At 37.5% G+C, this 19,182-nt stretch overlaps 1 protein-coding gene and 1 long non-coding RNA gene across 18 annotated transcripts in view; both read left to right on the top strand.

The window, feature by feature from the left end:
- Positions 1-8,590, top strand: part of LOC309628712 (uncharacterized protein) — a 454,132-nt gene extending 445,542 nt beyond the window's left edge. For 15 of the 17 annotated variants that reach the window (XR_014244646.1, XR_014244647.1, XR_014244648.1 and 12 more), the window contains one exon: positions 1,284-8,590. The gene's annotated coding sequence lies outside the window, so the exon portion shown is untranslated. The remainder of the gene's footprint in view (positions 1-1,283) is intronic. The other 2 variants (XR_014244651.1, XR_014244650.1) reach the window with 2 other exon arrangements.
- Positions 8,591-14,129: 5,539 nt separating this feature from the next.
- The window catches only part of LOC309628725, a 39,117-nt gene continuing 34,064 nt past the window's right edge, over positions 14,130-19,182 (top strand). Inside the window, exon 1 of the long non-coding RNA XR_014244672.1 lies at positions 14,130-17,203. This is a non-coding gene — a long non-coding RNA (uncharacterized lncRNA). The remainder of the gene's footprint in view (positions 17,204-19,182) is intronic.

Below are 19,182 nucleotides of genomic sequence, written 5' to 3'. Positions count from 1 at the left end.
CAGTGTATGACATGCCTTGCTTGGAAGCCTGGGGAAGCCAACAAGTTACTTTCTGAGCTTTAGTTAAATCCATGTCCTTAAAACTAACTAAGCTATTGCACCATAACTACATCAGAACTTCAATCCCAGAGAGTTTACTCCCTGTGCTATTCTTAAGAGGGAACTGAAAGGTATACGGTTCATATAATCTTTAGCTTGGGTTTTTCAAGAAAAGAATATCTCTGAGTTCCTATCGCGAAGGCTGTCCTAGCTACAATGGAGGATCCTCTGTTTAGGCCTGTTCTGAAGGAGGTGTTTTGCAAGATTTTTTTAGCTATTGAATCCTGACCTCAAGCAAAGGTTATCTGGAAAATAGAAAGAAACAGATGCAGGGACTTCCCTGGTGGTCCAGTGGTTAAGACACGACACTTCCAATGCAGAGGGCATAGGTTTGATCCATGGCTGGGGAACAAAAATCCCACATGCAGGGGGCATGGGTTAGATCCCTGGTCGGGGAACAAAGATCCCAAATGCCTCGAGGTGTGGCAAAAAAAAAAAAAAGAAAGAAAGAAAACAATAAACAGATCCAAAATCACTCAGGTTGGAGTAAGGATGAGGGAGTGGCAACACCGGAGTCCAGGTGTTCTCTCTCAGCCCTCTCTATCCACTTCCCCCAGCTGTTCATCTTTTAAGAGTGCAGAAACCACTTTGATAAGGGATTTATTATCTACCTAACTTAGGTGACAGGGCAACAGTTAGGGATGTTGGTTTTATACACCTCATTTTGACTTTAAGACATCTGAAAGTTCTTTTCACTGGAATCATTACAGGAATAATTGGAAAACACATGGCTTATTTCTGATCCTATGATACTTTATTTTCTGGAGCATTTTTTTCACATTCTTTCATCTCTAGGCATTTAAAATGGTAATATTCTTATGGAACACTGGGATAAACCAGGGGAGAAGTGAGACCTTGGATGAGGGTGCTCATGTCCCAAGACGACTGTGCCTCGGCTCTAACCAACCCAACCCTCCAGCTACTTGAGACCATAGACATTGGTTCATGGTTCAACATTAGACGAAAGTCTTGCAAAATACAATCCATCTCAGGAACAATTGGGAAAATGGGCAAAATCTTGAGAATATTGTGTGAGAGTGTGGATACAACCAAGAATACATTTTCTAACTTACTCTTGGTACAGGAGACAGTATGCTTTCCATTTTGCTAAAGTTAATTTGAGTTGTTTCATTTTCAACTGGAAGAGCCCTAATTGATATATATTTTCATTTCTTAAAATTCAGATCTAGGGGGCTTCCCTGGTGATGCAGTGGTTGAGAGTCTGCGTGCTAATGCAGGGGACACGGGTTCGAGCCCTGGTCTGGGAAGATCCCGCATGCCGCAGAGCAACTGGGCCCGTGAGCCACAACTACTGAGCCTGCGCATCTGGAGCCTGTGCTCCGCAACAAGAGAGGCCGCGATAGTGAGAGGCCCGCGCACCGCGATGAAGAGTGGCCCCCGCTTGCCGCAACTAGAGAAAGCCCTCGCACAGAAACGAAGACCCAACACAGCCAAAAATAAATAAATTAATTAATTAATTAAAAAAAAATCAGATCTAATAGGTTACATTCCAGTTTTAAAATCTTCAGGACTCACCAATTCATATAGGAAAAAGTGCAAATCTTTATCTAATTATAACTAATATGTAAGTTTACCTGTAATACCATCAATATGGGGTGGTGTTCCCGCTCACTGGTTTATTGATGACAGTGTTAGCCAAAAGTGAAGAAGGTGGTCATCATCTCTGGTCTGGTTATCGTCCTTTTATTATCTTAGTTGAGCAGCCCTTAACAGACAAGCTGCTTGCTGCTCCTGGAGCTGAAATGATTTTTGGTAGATTTTCCTTCTCTTTTTCTGCTATTGCTCAGGATTTAGTCATTCTAGCCTTTTTCCCTAGCATATACTCTGATCCTAATTATAAAGGTATAATCTTACAATGTAGATATCTTAGAGAATACGCCTTCTGATGGTTGCATATCTATTGAGAGCAATTACTATGAAGCTGTGATTCTCAAAGTGTGGCTCTTGGACCAGTAGTATTAACATTACCTGGGAAACTGTTACTAATGCAAATTCTTGGGCCCAGTCTCAGAATCACTGAATCAGAAACTGTGGGGATGGGTCTTAGAAATCTGTGTTTTAACAAGGTGATTCTCTCGTATGATAAAGTTTGCAAACCATTGTCAAGGAGAGTCAGGCTTAGAGAACATCTTGGTCGAGGACTTTCTAAACTCCTCTCTCATTACTTCAATACACTTTCCTTATGTCTTTTTAATTTCTGTTTCACTGGAGTTTTCTCTTCTATAGGGAACTCATCCCCTCCAGGGCTAAATCTTCCCTAACCAGTTGGGTTTGCAGTTTAACAATTTCATGCCCATGTTGTGTGGATGACTATTGTTAGGTTTTCACTTCTTTAAAATGTTCCTGGAAGATTGGAAAATTAAAGTTACTAGATGTATCAATCACATGCCATCATATTTCCTTTTGGATGGAATTTTGAAATCATAAAATGTACTTTTTCCCTTCTTAGTTTGCCTCTTGTTTATTTCAGGCTAGTATGAAAATCATATTTCCTAGGCATAAAAAACTGATGACTTTGTGAGATACAAAACAATCAGTATTGCATGGCAAGGGGACGTCATTCTAGAGTTAAATTCTTGTCATGAAAGTCCACCAAGAAGGCAAAATACATTTGCACAAATTGAACTGTATACTTGCATCATGTAGTAGATATAGATGAACACAAGCCTTGTTTAGGGGTTTAGAGCCCCAGCTCTAGAGCCAGACTTCCTGAGCTCGGATACTGATCTGCCACTTACTGGTTATGAGACCTTGTACAAACCCTCTGTGCCTCAGTTCCTTTATCTGCCTGCCACAGAGGATTTGTTCAGTAAATTTTAGCTAACTATAGCTGTTGAAGCAGCATCTTGCAAAGGATACCCACTCATAGTAGTCAGGCAAGGTTTGTATAAACTAAGCACCTATCTCTAAAAAGACAGACTCATATTTTGATGACAGAGGACAGGTCAAGAATGATTAAACCCACACTGGGAAATAAAAACAATGAATAGGTTCCTTTAAAACTGGCAATATATACTCAAACCTAATGAAACTTTAATTGGTATACAATGAGATTTAGTACAGTTTCCAGTTTTCCCAAACCCAGAAACTTGCACCGATTTTAGCTAAGATAATAGTTCTGTGATTTCTAATCTGTGCTCATTTCATCTGACTGTGAAATTTCTTCCTTTTTCCAGAGCCTCATTCTCTTCTAGCCCCCCTGCTTCAGAAAATGTTACCTCCATGTTTATAAAAGGATTGTGCTGATATGTTGTTACTTTGATGCCTGTAAGCACATACTATTGTTTGCGGGAAATGTTCTAAAATTTGTAAATAGCTCAAAGTCTATGTTAAGATTCTTGATAGACACAAGTCCAAAAGAGGTTTGGCTTTTCTACACTTTGGCTAAGCCTGCCAGGAATTTCTTAATTATCCCAGAATGTTTGTACTGTCTTTGAGAGTCTGGGCTTAGAATTTTGCTGTTTTTCCATTTCACACTCTGTATCTTATTGGCTACATTATTTTCCTTCACAGTTACACCCATAATATGCTTTCTAGTCTTGAAAACTCACTTAAATATTACATGAATGATTGTATATTCTTATTAAAAATATATTAAGCACCAGGCACTGTTCTAGGCATTTAGGGCAAAGTGGTTATTAAAGTTCTAGCCATCATAATGCTTATATTAGTAAAATAAATTGTAATTTCCTAGAAGACAGAAACTGAAGCTTATTATATCTATTTTTTTCTTAGCAGACTTCTGGGAACATAAATAGAGTCTCCTAAGTTCACAAAGCCCACATAAGATAGTTCACTCAACCTTTCAGGAATGTTGTTAAGAATTAAATGAATAGAATATCTGAGAGAACTCTGATACATTTTTATAAATGTGAATTATTTTCCCAGGCAAACAGAATTGGGTTTGGGGAATGTGTCTTGAATGGAAAGATGGTGATGAAAATAGGGAGTCACTGGGAAAAGGGGAAACAAGCCGTAGTTCACAATTATGTAGGACTGCTGTGAAATTCCACCCCCAACCTCAGAATCTAAAATACATATATAGACCTTCCAGAATGTGTAATTTAGCCATCAAGAGGTTCAACTTCAGTGCAACTTGCAGTTTAGACCATTATTATACAGTAGAGTTAATTAAAAAATATTTAATCTTTCTGACTCTGAAATATTTAGTACAGAATACAAATGGGAATTTAAGTATTTCTCCAGCCCATTATGAAAATGTCTAGCATATTTTGTGGGCAATAATTTCTTGGATTATTAGTTACTTTGCTGTTTGTTTTTCAGTAGGCGCAAACATATTGTGAAATGTTCTATATTTATGAAACTTATGACAAACTGTGAAGATAACATAATGCATTCTGGGTTAGCCAAAGCAGTAACCCAAATACTTCATTAAAATTCAGACCAACACTTTGGGTTATATAGTTATTCATAGATAGATTTAAACATATTATTGAAAATACATTTCTCATTGCCATTTTTAAATTTCCATTTTTAGATTGTGAGACGTGCATTAGACTGAAAATCAGCAAACATGAGGACTGATCCTAACACTGACTCATCCAGGTTGGATATCATGTCTTTGGAGAAGTCTTCTCTGCACCCCTCTCCCAATAAAGCTAAGCATTCCTCCACCATGTGCTGTCCTCTAATTTGCTCTCATATTTTCCTCTAGTGTAGTTGTGTGTTCACATACCTATCTGTTGTATCAGACAGTGAGTTTCCTGATGGGAGGCACTTAGTCTTTTTCCTCTTGGTTATATTAGCACAGGACCTGGCACGTTGTTGATGCTCAATAAATGTTTCTTGACTCCAATGCATTCAATTGATATGAATATTAATCTTTGATTAACTCTGGAAACATGCTGCAAGGTTAGTTAGGACCGTCCAGAACTCTTGTTATTTCAATTCTGATTAAACAATAATTGAACCTCTGAACTTCTGAGCACTTGATTTACAGAAATAGAAACCTGGGCAAATAGCATTTATGGTTTTATATTCCTCCAAGAGTATGCTTATCATTTCGGTGAAAGAATCTACCGAGGAAACCCATAGATATTGAATGCAAGTGAGCAAAATGAAGTGGCCCAAGTGCACGTCTGTGTGTGTGTGTGTGTGTGTGTGTGTGTGTGTGTGTGTGTGTAATTTGAAGGTTAGATGGGAAAAGGCTGTGTCAAGATGGCAGATCTTATCTTGTTAGTTACTAGCAGTGACAGCCACTACCCAATGCCTACTCTGTACCCACTTCTCTCTTTCTTAACAGCCATTCCAGTTACGGAGAATTGTGTTCAGCTAAAAACCTTGCTTTGCAGCCTCAGGTGTAGCTAGTAGTGAAGAGACCAATTCTGGCCAAAGATAAAATTAGTGGAAGCCTCTTGCTAGGGCTTCCAGGAAAGTTTTATAAGAGAAATAAACTCACTGGGATGTTCCTTTATTCCCTTTGCCTTCCTCTCAGATAGATGTCTGGATGAGCAATCCTCTTGCAATCATAAGCATTAAATCCACATTTTAGGATTGGTCCCAATAAGAATGCAGAAGAAATCTGGATCCTTGATGACACTGGGCCACGGCACTCATCCTGATCTTCCTATCCATGGCTTGTTGCATAAGACAAGTAAACCACTTATTTAACTCATTGTTGAGCTTTCTTGAAACCAGACACAGTTCTGATACATTTGCCCTTCCAAGGAAAAGGGGAGCACATGACTTTCAAGTCTGATGAGACTTTCCATGGCCAAAACCACTCTACTGAAATAACTCCATCTCTGCCCATGGTGCAGGGGAATTGTACTGAATGACACATGGTGTATGAATATTTCTCTGTTAGTTTTTCCTGAAGCCTAGGTTTAAAGAACATATGAGAGTTGTCTTAGAGGTAAATATGTAATTTCTGTGTATATCAATAGATGAATTCAATGACTATATATATGCCTAGGTTTGGCAAAAGTCAAATAAGCAACAGCCCTTACATAATGTTGCTTTAATTAAGTTCATTTCTCTCTGGGTGTAGTATATACTGCAGAAGCACAATCAGTGAACATTGATGATTTGCTTAAATCTTGCTCTTTGTCCCGTTTGTATAATTTACTGTGTCAGTGGTTCTCAAGTGGTGTGCTCCTACAACTCATCATCTAGAAATCCTTCCCAGATGTGCTCAAATTTTTTTTATTAATTTGTGTACTTTATTTTTTATAAGTAAGTACACATGATTGTGACTGGAAGAGAAAACACCCTTCTTTTAATCCCGGAGGATTACTTGGCCTTGAGAATAATTGATTCATATCCTGCCCACTCCACCCCTATTTTTCAAATAGAGATTATTGAAGAAATCTCTGCCCTATAAATTTAGCTGATCCAAAAATGAAAGGGAAAACATACTTTATTTTAAAGATGTCTGTAGGATCTGTGTATAACTCAGGGTTTTTTTTCCAATTAAGAATCATATGACCCTAGAAGAGTTTCCATTCCTAGGTATCAAAACTTCAACACAGTTTTAAAACAAGAAGTGATCATCTCTATGGTGGCATTTATCCACGGAGGTAATATTTCTGGTTAGTGAATTTCAGGACTTGAAACCAGGCCTCTGCCTCTTAGTTTGTGGAACAGTCAAAGGGCTAAAACAGCTCTGTATAATCACATGCAAAACTATTTATTATAAGCAGCTATCATTATGTACATTGTTTCTCTTCATGAATTATAGTGCTTGCCCATGGGGATTGTGTGCCCGAATATGTATACACATGTGTATACATGTATGTGTTTGTTTGACTCATTAATCTGCTAAATACACCAGAGGAATGAGGAGAAATATTTTTACCTTAAACTGAAGGACCTGACATAGCTCAACATCTGTACAGTCTACTTTCTAGTGTCCAATTCTTTACCATGAAGAATGGTACCTAAAACTGAAATTGCATTTGCTAGACTGCTTTGCAGCTTGGTTTCTGGGTGAAATGATGTTTGACCAACCAGATGACCTTGCGTAACACTTAGAAGGTGACAGTGAGGCAAAGGTCACATGGCTGGCTGATTGTTTATTTTTAATGACCTTTATTGGGATACACATGATATAGAATATAAGTGACCTTTATTGGGGTACACTTTATATAGAATATACATTTTAAGTTTATAGTTTGATGATCTCTGACAAACGTGTAGACCTGTGTAACCAGTCTCAATATGAAGGTACATAATTCCCTCACCCCAGAAAAGTTTCTAGTGCCTCCTTCCAGTAAATCATCCACCCCTGATCCAGGCAACTATTGATTTCTGCTTTTTATTACCACGGATCATAGTTATCTTTCCTAGAGATTCAAATAAGTGGAATTGTATATGTATCCTCTTTAAATCTGGCTTATTTTACTCAGCAGACTGTTTCTGAAATGTATCCACATTCTAGACATGGTGAACAGGATTCTAAACTTCTCTTAGTTACTCAGTCAAACTCTAATCTAGATGCTGTTGTGAAGGTATTTTCCAGATGTAATTAAATTCTCTAATAAGTTTACTTTAAGGAGGGAGATTTTCCTCAGTGAGCCTGCACTAAGCAGATGAGACTTTACAAAAAGTCAGAGATATCTGAAGTCTGAGAGAAGCTCTGCTACTGCCTTTTAAAGAGAGAACTTCCATGTTGTAGAGGAGTCATAGCGGAGAACACCAAGCAGTCTCTAGGAGCCGAGAACAACCCTGTGTTAACAGCCAGCAAGGAAAGCTGCAACCTCAGTCTTACAACCAAAAAGAACTGAGTTCTGTCAACAACCACAGTGAACTTAGGAGAGACCCTGAGCCTCAGATCACAGCAGTGGCCAACACCTTGAGTTCAGCCTGGTGGGATCTGAGCAGAGAGCCCCGCTATGCCATGCCCAGACTTCTGGTGGACAGAACTATGAATTAATAGATGGGCATTCCTTGAAGCTGCTGAGTTTGTGATAATTCATTATGCACCAATAGAAAACCAATACATCGTGTATGTCATTGAACTGTTCCTTCTTATTGGTGAGTGTGAGTTATCTACTACTGCATAAGAAATCACCAACAATTTAGTGTCAAAACAGCACACAATTATTATCTCAGAGTTTCTGTGGGTCAGCAATGTGGGCATAGCTTCTGTGAATAATCCTCTGATTCAGGGTTGCTTACAAGCCTGCAAACAGTGTCAGCCAGCACTGAGGTCTCATCTGAAAGTTAACTTGGGGACAGCCCACTTTCAGTGGGAAGAGTCCACTTAATGTGATTGTTGGCAGGATTCAGTTCTTTGAAGTTATTAGACTGATGGCCTCAGATACTAGATAGCTGTTAGCCAGAGGCTTCCTTCAATTTGTTGCCTCGTGGGCCTCCTGGAGATGGCAGTTTGCTTCATCAAAACCAGTAAGAGAGAGGGTCTGCTAGTAAGATGCTACAATCTCTAGTAATACGATCATAGAACTGACATCCCCTTAACAATGAGGTGTTTTATTAGTTAGAAATATAATACTCATGGGGAGGGGATTACAGAAAGCTGTGAATACCATTTGGAAGCTGGGATCCCTGGGAGCTATCTTAGAAGCTACCTACCACTGCAGTGAGTGAATTTATGTGAATTTATCAGAATGTTTTTATCCATTCCATTCAACAGTAGGTAGACACTTTGGTTGATGCCAGATTTGGACTTTCATTTAGAAAGAAAACAAAAGTTGCTATGAATATTCAAAGTATAAGTGTTTCCATGGGCATATGTTTCATTTGTCTTGAGTGGAATTGCAGGGTCACATAGAAAGTATATGTTTAATCTGAGTAAGAAACTGCCCCCAATGCTTTCCAAAGTGATCCTACCAATTTACACTCCCCACAATGTACAACAATGTATCAGAGTTCCAGTTATTCTGTAGCTCCACAAACACTTGAAAGTGTCAGTCAGCTAAATTGTAGCCATTTGAATGGGAATATAATGGTACTCGTTATGGTTTTAATATGCATTTCCCTAATACATATTAGGTATGTTAATGAGGTCAAGCATCTTTTCACATACTTAGAGGCCATTTGTATATCTTCTTTTGTGAAATATGTTTGAATAGATTGCCCATTTAAAAAATGGACTTGTTTAAAACTTTTTATTATTGAATCTTAAGAGTTTTTTATTCATTCTGAATACAACTCCTTTATCACATATATGTATTGCAAATGCTTTTCCTAAGTTTGTGCCTTGCATTTTCAATTTTAAACACTACTGTAAAGCGTTTTTTATATTTGATGAAGTACATTTTATCCATTTTTAAAATGATTGTTACTTTTTGAACTACCTATGAAAATATTTCTATGTCAAGACAGAACTATTGTATTTTTATGTCAGGAGTTCTATGATTTTAGCTTTTATTTTTGTACCTGTGATCTATTTTGAGTTTAATTTTTCTGTGTATTTTGAGGTAAGGGTCGATTTTTTAAAATCTATTTGTAGATACTTCCAATTTTTCCAGCACCATTTGTTGAAAAAACTCTCCTTTCCCCGTTGAATTATTTTGTCTAGATTATTATGTTTAAAATCAAATGACCAACATATGCATGGTCTACTTTTAAACTTTTTTTTTTTTTGCTCCATTTATCTGTATGTGAATTCTTTCCACAATACTATTTTCTTGATTACTGTAGATTTTTGGAAATCTTAAAATCTAAGTACTCAAGTTTTGTTCTTTTATAAAGTTATTTTTGCTATTCTAGGTCCTTTGTATTTCCCTATAACTTTTTGAATTAGATTGTCAATTCTCAAAAATAAAGCTTGCTGGGATTTTGAATGGGATAGTGTGGAATCTATAGATCAATTTAGGGAGAATTGGTAACTTTTAATATTGAGTACCTTAATCCGTGACATGTATTGCTCTCCATAATGATCTTTAATTCCTCAGCAATGTTTATAGTTTTCAGTGTGCAGGCCTGGCAGTTTGTTAAATTCTAAGTATTGATACTTCATAGTTTGGGATGCAATCGTAAGTCGTTAAAAATTAATTATCTTTTGTTCATAGCTAGTACACAGAAATACAGTTGATTTTTATATTGATCTTATCTTCTGCAATCTTGTTATACTCACTTGTTAATCCTAGCAGCTTTTTTTGTAGACTCCTTAGGAGCTTCTACATATGTCATCATGTCATTTGCTAATTAAAACCGTTTTACTCCTTACTTTCACATTGTGTCTTTATTTCTTTATTTTGCTTTATTGCACTTCACTACAGTTGGTTAGGGATGTTGACTGTGGAGGCCCTTTCCTTTTTCCTAATGTTAGGGAGAAAACAATCTTTCAATTTTCAGTATGATGTTAGTTGTAGTTTTTTATAGATATTCTTTTTTTTAACATCTTTATTGGAATATAATTGCTTTACAATGCTGTGTTAGTTTCTGCTTTATAATAAAGTGAATCAGCTATACATATACATATATCCCCATATCTCCTCCCTCTTGCGTCTCCCTCCCACCCTCCTTATCCCACCCCTCTAGGTGGTCACAAAGCACCAAGCTGATCTCCCTATGCGATGCAGCTGCTTCCCACTAGCTATTTTACATTTGGCAGTGTATATATGTCCATGCCACTGTCACTTCATCCCAGCTTACCCTTCCCCCTCCCCGCCGTGTCCTCAAGTCCATTCTCTATGTCTGCGACTTTATTCCTGTCCTGTCCCTAGATTCTTCAGAACCATTTTTTTTTTTTTTAGATTCCATATATATGTGTTAGCATACGGTATTTGTTTTTCTCTTTCTGACTTACTTCACTCTGTATGACAGACTCTAGGTCCATCCACCTCACTACAGATAACTCAATTTTGTTTCTTTCTATGGCTGAGTAATATGCCATTGTATATATGTGCCACATCTTCTTTACACATTCATCTGTTGATAGACACTTAGGTTGCTTCCATGTCCTGGCTATTGTGAATAGAGCTGCAATGAACATTGTAGTATATGACTCTTTTTGAATTATGTTTTCCTCAGGGTATATGCCCAGTAGTGGGATTGCTGGGTCGTATGGTAGTTCTATTTTTATTTTTTTAAGGAACCTCCATACTGTTCTCCATAGTGGCTGTATCAATTTACATTCCCACCAACACTGCAGGAGAGTTCCCTTTACTCCACACCCTCTCCAGCATTTATTGTTTGTAGGTTTTTTGATGATGGCCATTCTGACCGGTGTGAGGTGATACCTCACTGTAGTTTTGATTTGCATTTCTCTAATGATTAGTGGTGTTGAGCATCCTTTCATGTGTTTGTTGGCAATCTGTGTATCTTCTTTGGAGAAATGTCTGTTTAGGTCTTGTCCCCATTTTTGGATTGGGTTGTTTGTTTTTTTGATATTGAGCTGCATGAGCTGCTTGACTAGATGAGAATGTTCCCTTCTATCACTAGTTTACTGAGATACTATATCATAAATAGGTGTTGAATTTTGTCAAATGCTTTTTCTGAATCTAGTTAAATATCTAGTGTTTCTTCTCCCTTAGTCTGTTAACTTAATGAATTATAATGATTGAAATTAAAAAGTTAAATTAACTGTTCATTCCTGGAAAAACACCATATGGTTATGTTTCCTTTTTACAGATTTACTGGATGAAGTTTGCTAGTATTTGTTCAGGACTAGTCTAAATTCATGAGGAATATTTGTCTGTACTTTTCTTATATTATTTTGAATAGTGGTAATACTCTCTCATAAAATGAATTAAGCAATGTTCCAGTATCCTACAATTTTCCAGAAGAGTTTATATAATATTGGTATTATTTTTCCTTAAATATGTGATAGAATTCACCACTGAAGCCATCTGAATCTGGAGATTTCTTTGTGGGATCATTTAAAATTTTAATTCCAATTTCTTTAACTGATGTATGGCTATTCAGACTTTCTTTTTCTTTTTGAGTCAGTTGGGTAGTTCATACCTTTTTTCAAGGAATTTATTCTTTCCATCAATTATTTAAATGTATTGGCTTAAAGCTGGTCATAGTATTCACTTATCATTTTAATGTCAGTAGAATTTATATTGCTGACCCCTTTTTCATTCCTGATATTGGTGACATATGTCTTCTCACTTTGTCCGGTATATTTTCCTTCTTAGGGTTCATTGTGCATCTTAAATAGTGAAGTTTTTTCTTAAATTTGGAAAACTGTTCATTATAGCTTTAAATATTTGCTCTGCCACCACCCCTTTCTGGGACTTCAATTATACAAGTTTTAGACTGCTTAATATTGTCCCACAGGTCACTGAAATGTATTTCAATTTTTTTTCACTCTTGTTTTCCTCCCTGTGTTTCATTTTAGGTAATTTTTATTGACATTCTTTAAAAGTTCTCTAGCGTTCCTTCTGCAGTATCTAATCTGCCATTAATCCCATGTAGTGAATTTTTCATGTTAGATATTCTATTTTTCATCTCTAGAAATTCTATTTTGTTCTTTTCAAAATATTTCCTTTGTCTCTACACTATGATTGTTTTTCTGTACTCAGTTGAACAGAACTATAATAGATGTTTTAATATCCTTTTCTTCCAATTCTCTTTCTATCATTTCTATGATTCCTTGTTCTGCTTAATTTTGGTAGTTCTTCTCTTGGTTATGTGTCTCATTTTCCTGTTTTTTAGCATGCATAGTAATTTTTGGCTGGATGCTGGATGTGTACACTTTACAGTGGTGATGATCAGTAATTGTTGTCCTCCTTTAAAGAGTGGTGGCCTTTGTTCTAGAATGCAATTAAGTTACCTGCTGTTTATCTTGATCTTTTTTTAAGTTTATTTTTATTTTTCTTTGGATATGACTGAGGTAGCCTTTACTCTAGGTATAATTTGGCTCCCTTCCTAAAATGTGGCTTTTTCTAAATCTCTATTGAATTTTAAGAGTCATCAGTGAGGACTCTCCACAGTGACTGAAGCAAACTGATGGATCCCTATCTCTCCCAGTCAGTTTTTGCCTATTGTCATGGGGTTTCATCCCATGTGTTTACATCTTATTATTCAGCTAAGTCTCAAAGGGCCTTCTTAAGACTTCTAGTGTTCTTTTTCTACATAGCTCCCTTCTCGTTGGAACTCCAATGCACTATTTCCATCCTTCTTAAACTTCTTGAATTACAATCTCTTTCTTCTCAAATTATTGATACAGCCATGATCTGATTAAAACCACCTTCCCTACTCCAGGTTCTAGAACTCCAGATAGAAATCTAGGGCAGTCATAAGGCTCACCTTATTTGTTCCTAGTCTCTTAGGGATCACAGTCCTGCACTAGCCATTGTCCAATGTACAGAAACAGTAGTTTTAAAAATTATTTTATTATTTTACCCTTTAATTGTATTTTTAGTGCATTTTTATTTGATATAAGCTTATCTGTGTTTTCCCCCAGTTTTATTGAGATATGATTGAAATACCTGTGTAAGTTTAAAGTATACAGCATAATGATTTGACTTATATATATTGTCAAATAAGTACCACAATAAGTTTAGTTAATATCCATCATCTCATATAGATTTAAAAAAGAAAGGAAATCCTTTATTCCTTGTGATGAGAGATCTTGGATTTACTCTTTTAACACCTGTCATATATACCAAATAACCATGTTAATTATTGTCATCATGCTGTACCTTACGTCTCTAATACTTATAACTGAAAGTTTACACCTTTTGACCACATTCATCCAAACAGTAATTTAATGCATTTTAATATACTTGGTCCAGTTCTCTCATTGCTAAAGGCAGGAAACTAAATCTGATTTTTTTCTTTCATCATGAAAACAGAAGTCCTTCTCCTTTTCCTACTTCTCCTCTTCCTCCTCCTCCTTATCCTTCTTCTTTTTCTCCGAGAAAGCATTTTTGTGAAGTTCTTGGTATTTTCTGAGGTTGTTTTCCAGTGTTCAGTTATTGTTTCAATGTCTGGAGATTCTGTCATGGGACATGTATTTTTTGTCATGCGGCATGGATTACTTGCAATGATAGTGACTTCTTGATGGCTAGATTATACCAAAATGGCAAGTTACTGAATGATTTTTTTTTTTAATCTCTTGAGCTTGGCAGGATTGTTTTTTTTTTTTTTTTAATTTTAGCAATTTCATGTATCTTTATTTATTTATTTTATTTATTTATGGCTGTGTTGGGTCTTCGTTTCTGTGCAAGGGCTTTCTCTAGTTGCGGCAAGTGGGGGCCACTCTTCATCGCAGTGCACGGGCCTCTCATTATCGCAGCCTCTCTTGTTGTGGAGCACAGGCTCCAGACGCGCAGGCTCAGTAATTGTGGCACACGGGCCTAGTTGCTCCGCGGCATGTGGGATCTTCCCAAATCAGGGCTCGAACCCGTGTCCCCTGAATTGGCAGGCAGATTCTCAACCACTGCGCCACCAGGGAAGCCCCTGAATGATATTTTAACAAATCTTATTTTTAACTTAGTTTTATTGTATAAAACAGGAAAATTTATAATACCTGTATTTCTGTCCAATAGACTTACCTTCTTCAAAGCAGGTCTTAAACATTTCATTTTCCTAAAATATAATAATGGCTTAGATTTTGCTATATGTCATCCACTTGGGGGGAAAGAAACCTGTATTAGTTTCCTAAGGCTGACATAACAAATAAGTTTGTGGCTTAAAACAATAGAAATTTATTCTCATAGTTCTGGAGGCCCAAAGTTCAAAGTCAGGTTGTCAGCAAGGCTATATTTGCCCTAAAATGTTCTAAGGAAGAATCTTTCTTTGCATCTTCTAGAATCTGATGGCTCTTGAAATTGCTTAATTACATCTGCAAAGATCCTTCTTCCAAATAAGGTCACATTCTCAGACATATCTTTTGGGGGACAATAATTCAACCCATTACAATACCTAATGAAAAGAGCATCATTTAATCCTGATCCCTTGAATTTCATGTGACAAGCTGATAAGAAACTGTGACTTTCCAGGAAATGGCTATATGACTATGGTATTATGAAACAGAACTTCTCTCTCTTTCTCTTTCTCTCTCTCACTCTCCAAAGAGAAATACCTTGTTCACAGGTTTGTACCATTTGCTATAATAGTCATAAAGGAATGACATAGTACCCTCCTTCAATATAGTTACTGGTAGCTCATCAATACACAAATAATTAAAACTCTGTTCAATAGAGCAAATTAAAAAATGTCCAAAGGCAGGTTGTAAAATGGATGGGTGTATTACTTTAGAGAAGAAACATCTGAAGTCTGCATTCAATTGGAAAAGTTTCATAAATAAGAGGGAGCTTGAGAAGGGCCTTGGAGCATGAGGGACAGAATGGAGGGCACTTCAGAAGGAAAAGAGGAGAGAAACCAGAGTGAACAAAGGCTTAGGGGTAGGCACGGGAAAGGTGATCAGGTGGAAGAGGCGGAAAATTCAGTAATTAGGTGGCAAACTATGAATTCAACCTAGGATAAGACCTTGATGTTTGTGATATTGTGATTTGTAATAAATATATATTTGGTTTTCATCCCCATTTCTGGCACACAGCTCCTAAAACCCTTGGAATTTCCCAAGTATAGAGCATAAAGGTGTCTTTGTTATGTTAATGGATGACTTTTGGAAAGCACCTAAGGATGCTGGTTGCTAGGGGAGCCAACCATGTGACGGAGGGTAGGAACTCTCAGTCCCATCCCCTGAACTCCAGGGAGAGGCGAGGGGCTGGAGAGTGAATGGCCAATGGCCCATGATTCAATCAATCATATCTATATAAGGAAGCCTCCATAAAACCCCCAAAGGAAAGAGTTTGGAGAGCTTCTGTGTTGGTGAACAATTGGAGATGTGGGGAGAGTTGCACACATGGAGAGGGCATGGAAGCTCCATGCCCCTTCCCACATACCTTGCCCCAAGCATCTGGTTGTTTCTGAATTACATTCTTTTATAATAAACTGGTAATCTAGTAAGCAGAGTGTTTCTCTGAGTTTTGTGAGTTTCTCTAACAAATTAATCCAACCAAAAAAAGGCATTGTTGGAATCTCTAGTCTATAGTCAGTTGACCAGAAGCACAAGAGACAACCTGGGCTTGCAGTTGGTACCTGAAGTGGGAGGCCGCCTTGTAGGACTGAGCCCTTAACCTGTGGAATCTGATGGTATCTCCAGGTAGAAAGTGAGTTGAATTGATTTGAACCGTAGGACACCCAGCTTGTGTCTGAGAATTGCTTGGTCATGTGGGGGAAAACCCCACACATTGGAATTGGGTACAAACTCATAACCTTTATCTCATAGAAAATGAAAATCCACTTATTTTTGGAGCATGGATTATGAATGATCTTATCTCTTTACCTTTTTCTCTCACTTCCACCTCTTCCTCCTTCAATGTTGTTTCAAGGTAATCTCTCCAATAGACTTTCCAATGTTGTTCCAACATAGTTTTTCCACTAGTCTACTATGCACATTCAAAACCTCTTCAGTCTTTTTGCATTTCTTCAGCACCTCCCCCAATCTCATAATTGTCTCCTCCCTCCTCTCAATCAATTTATAAAGCTTAACATAGTGACTCTATGGTCATTTAGATGTGAATGTTTGCAAGTGAGCCATGTGCAGAAGTAGTACCACCCAATAGATATTTTTCTTTTATTTCAAACCCAGAACCTATTTAGATGTTGACTGTACTTGAATATTCCTTTGATAATAGGTAGGGTTTCTATATTTTATTATAGCTCCAACCTTACTGTAACAAAATGCAAGGTAGATTTAAGTTTATATTTAGCAGGGATTTGTTTAAAATGTGAATGAAGACTGGTGTGGGTGAGTGGGAACCACAGTTGCATTCACTGGTAATGCTCTGGTTCACTCTGGCTTCAGTGATTTCCCTTCGGCATGCTAGGGTGGAGCAGAACAGCTGATGAAGGGGGCAGCAGTGTGAACATACGGTTTAGTCATGTAAATATTCTCTAAGCGCCAGCACTGCAATATTACTCTCAGTTTATTAGTTCACAAGAAAAATACAAATACATGTGCAAATAAGCATTGCATGCAAAGATGCCTTTAATACTGTATCTAGTCTTATTATTTCCAATTTAGCCTTTTCTGGAAATGAACAAAAATGAGGATTACAGGCTTGTCACAATATCTTCACAATAGTTATTTCTAATACAACTGAAAACAGCAAGGCATAATCTATGGAGTAAGGTGGTAAGTAGGTTGTATATCCCATTTCCCTCCCTATCTTCCTCCACACATCACATGACCACAGATAATGAAGTATCATATGAATACTTTGTTTCTCAGCCTTTACACATTTTCTCCTCCCATCCAGGCTGCCACATAATTAAAGGAACACTTTAAAGAGTCCCATATTGTAGAGCATCACGTAAGCCTCAGGCAAAATATAACAGCACTAACTGGCCATGATAGGAAAACCATCCCAGAACCATGATTATTAGCGAAAACAAACAAAATGAAAATTATGCAGACTAACTAGACAAACTTTATCAGAAGTGTCTACTCTCCTATTAAACAACAAAAACAAAGCAATGAGGAAAAGTTTAAACATGACCACTGATTCTGGATAAGGAAGAAGAATGTTTTAGGTACTCTTTCCTACGCCAAGGTCATCTGCTTTTCTCCATCACTCAATCCTAATTAAAGGTAAATGAATACAACCAGTGACAGTAAACTGGCTCCTCGGTGGTCTCGATCTCCCAAGGGCTGGAGGAAGAACATCTACAACAGCAGGTAGAATGTATTAGATTTGCTGAGCCTATGGAAAGACAGAATATGCAAAAGTGTAAAAAATTGTCTTTGAATGTGAAGTGGCAAGCTGCTTATTCCCATAAGGCTGAGGATTGTGTCTAAATTAATCCTGCCCCTGGCATGAACCATAGAGAATCAGATACTTTTACAAATGTGACTGTTACTGTTATAGCTAAATGAATGCAATGTATGGGACAAAGGATTTAGGTTGAGAAGTTTAAATAATTTGCACATTTTAGGATTTTAAAACTGGAGTTGTCAATTTGTTTTCGTAAAGGGAGAGACAGCAGATATTTTAGGCTTTATGAGCCATACTCTGCCACAACTACAGAAATCTGCTGTTGGAGCAGGAAGGCAGCAATTGGTCATATGTAGAATAACGGGTGTGGCTGTGCACCTGCACTGAACTATTAACAACTCCTGCTCTAAAGTATTAACATGTTTACCGGAGCTGAGCCAAAGCATGGCTCTTGGGGAGTGAGAACGAAAGTGGTTGATGATGAGGTTTATTGTCAAAGGGAAAGGCTAAGCTTCAACTCCCATAGCTTCTGCTAGTAAATGTCTCTCTAGGGGAAAAGCTGGCTGGCAATGCAATGGAAGCATCAATACAAATTCCATAGGCCTCTTTCCAACCAGGCTGCTGTACTCAGTCTCCACTCCATCCATAACAATGTTGCAACTTGCATGGCACAGGAAAATATAGAGAGTGTTCACCTAGCAAAAGGAATGAGTGAGGTGTCTTTCCTGCAGGTTGGGAATGGAATATATTGCTTCTCACAGCCAAATCAATTGAAATATTTCAACAGTTTAAATAAAATTGAATTCTGATCATTATACTAGATCAGTGGTTCTCAACTGGAGGTAATTTGGCAATGTCTGGAGACACTTTTGGTTGTCATAACTGGAGAGTGGTTGCTACTGGCATCTTGTGGCTAGAGGCCAGGGATGCTACTGGACATCTTACATGCACAGGACAGTCTCCAACAACAAAAGATTATCCAGCTACAAACGTTACTGAATCCAAGGTCACACTGCTCACAGCACGACAGGCCAATAAATCGAGAGATGAGTTGTGGGGCAAGAAATAGCAACTTTATTTGGAAAGCCAGCAGACGGAGAAGATGGTGGACTAGTGTCCCAAAGAACCATCTTCCCCAAGTTAGAATTCAGCCTTCTTTTATACTAAAAGGGGAGGAAGTATTGTTGGTTGCTGCAAATTTCTTGGTGCCAGAATCCTTTGTTCTTCAGCTGTCCACATAGGTCTGGTCACGATGTTCCTATAAATATCCAAGACAAATGTTATTCTCTGTTCTGCAACTTTTTATGTCTGTATGAATGGAAAAGTGTTATACCTTTAAAGGTCAGAGCCTTGTGAATGAGCTATCCTGTATATTTCAGGCTATAGGCAACATTCTTAA

The sequence above is a fragment of the Balaenoptera borealis genome, assembly GCF_965194805.1.
Source record: "Balaenoptera borealis genome assembly, chromosome: 5".
Taxonomy (NCBI): domain Eukaryota; kingdom Metazoa; phylum Chordata; class Mammalia; order Artiodactyla; family Balaenopteridae; genus Balaenoptera; species Balaenoptera borealis.
This window is presented reverse-complemented; position numbering and strand designations above follow the sequence as displayed.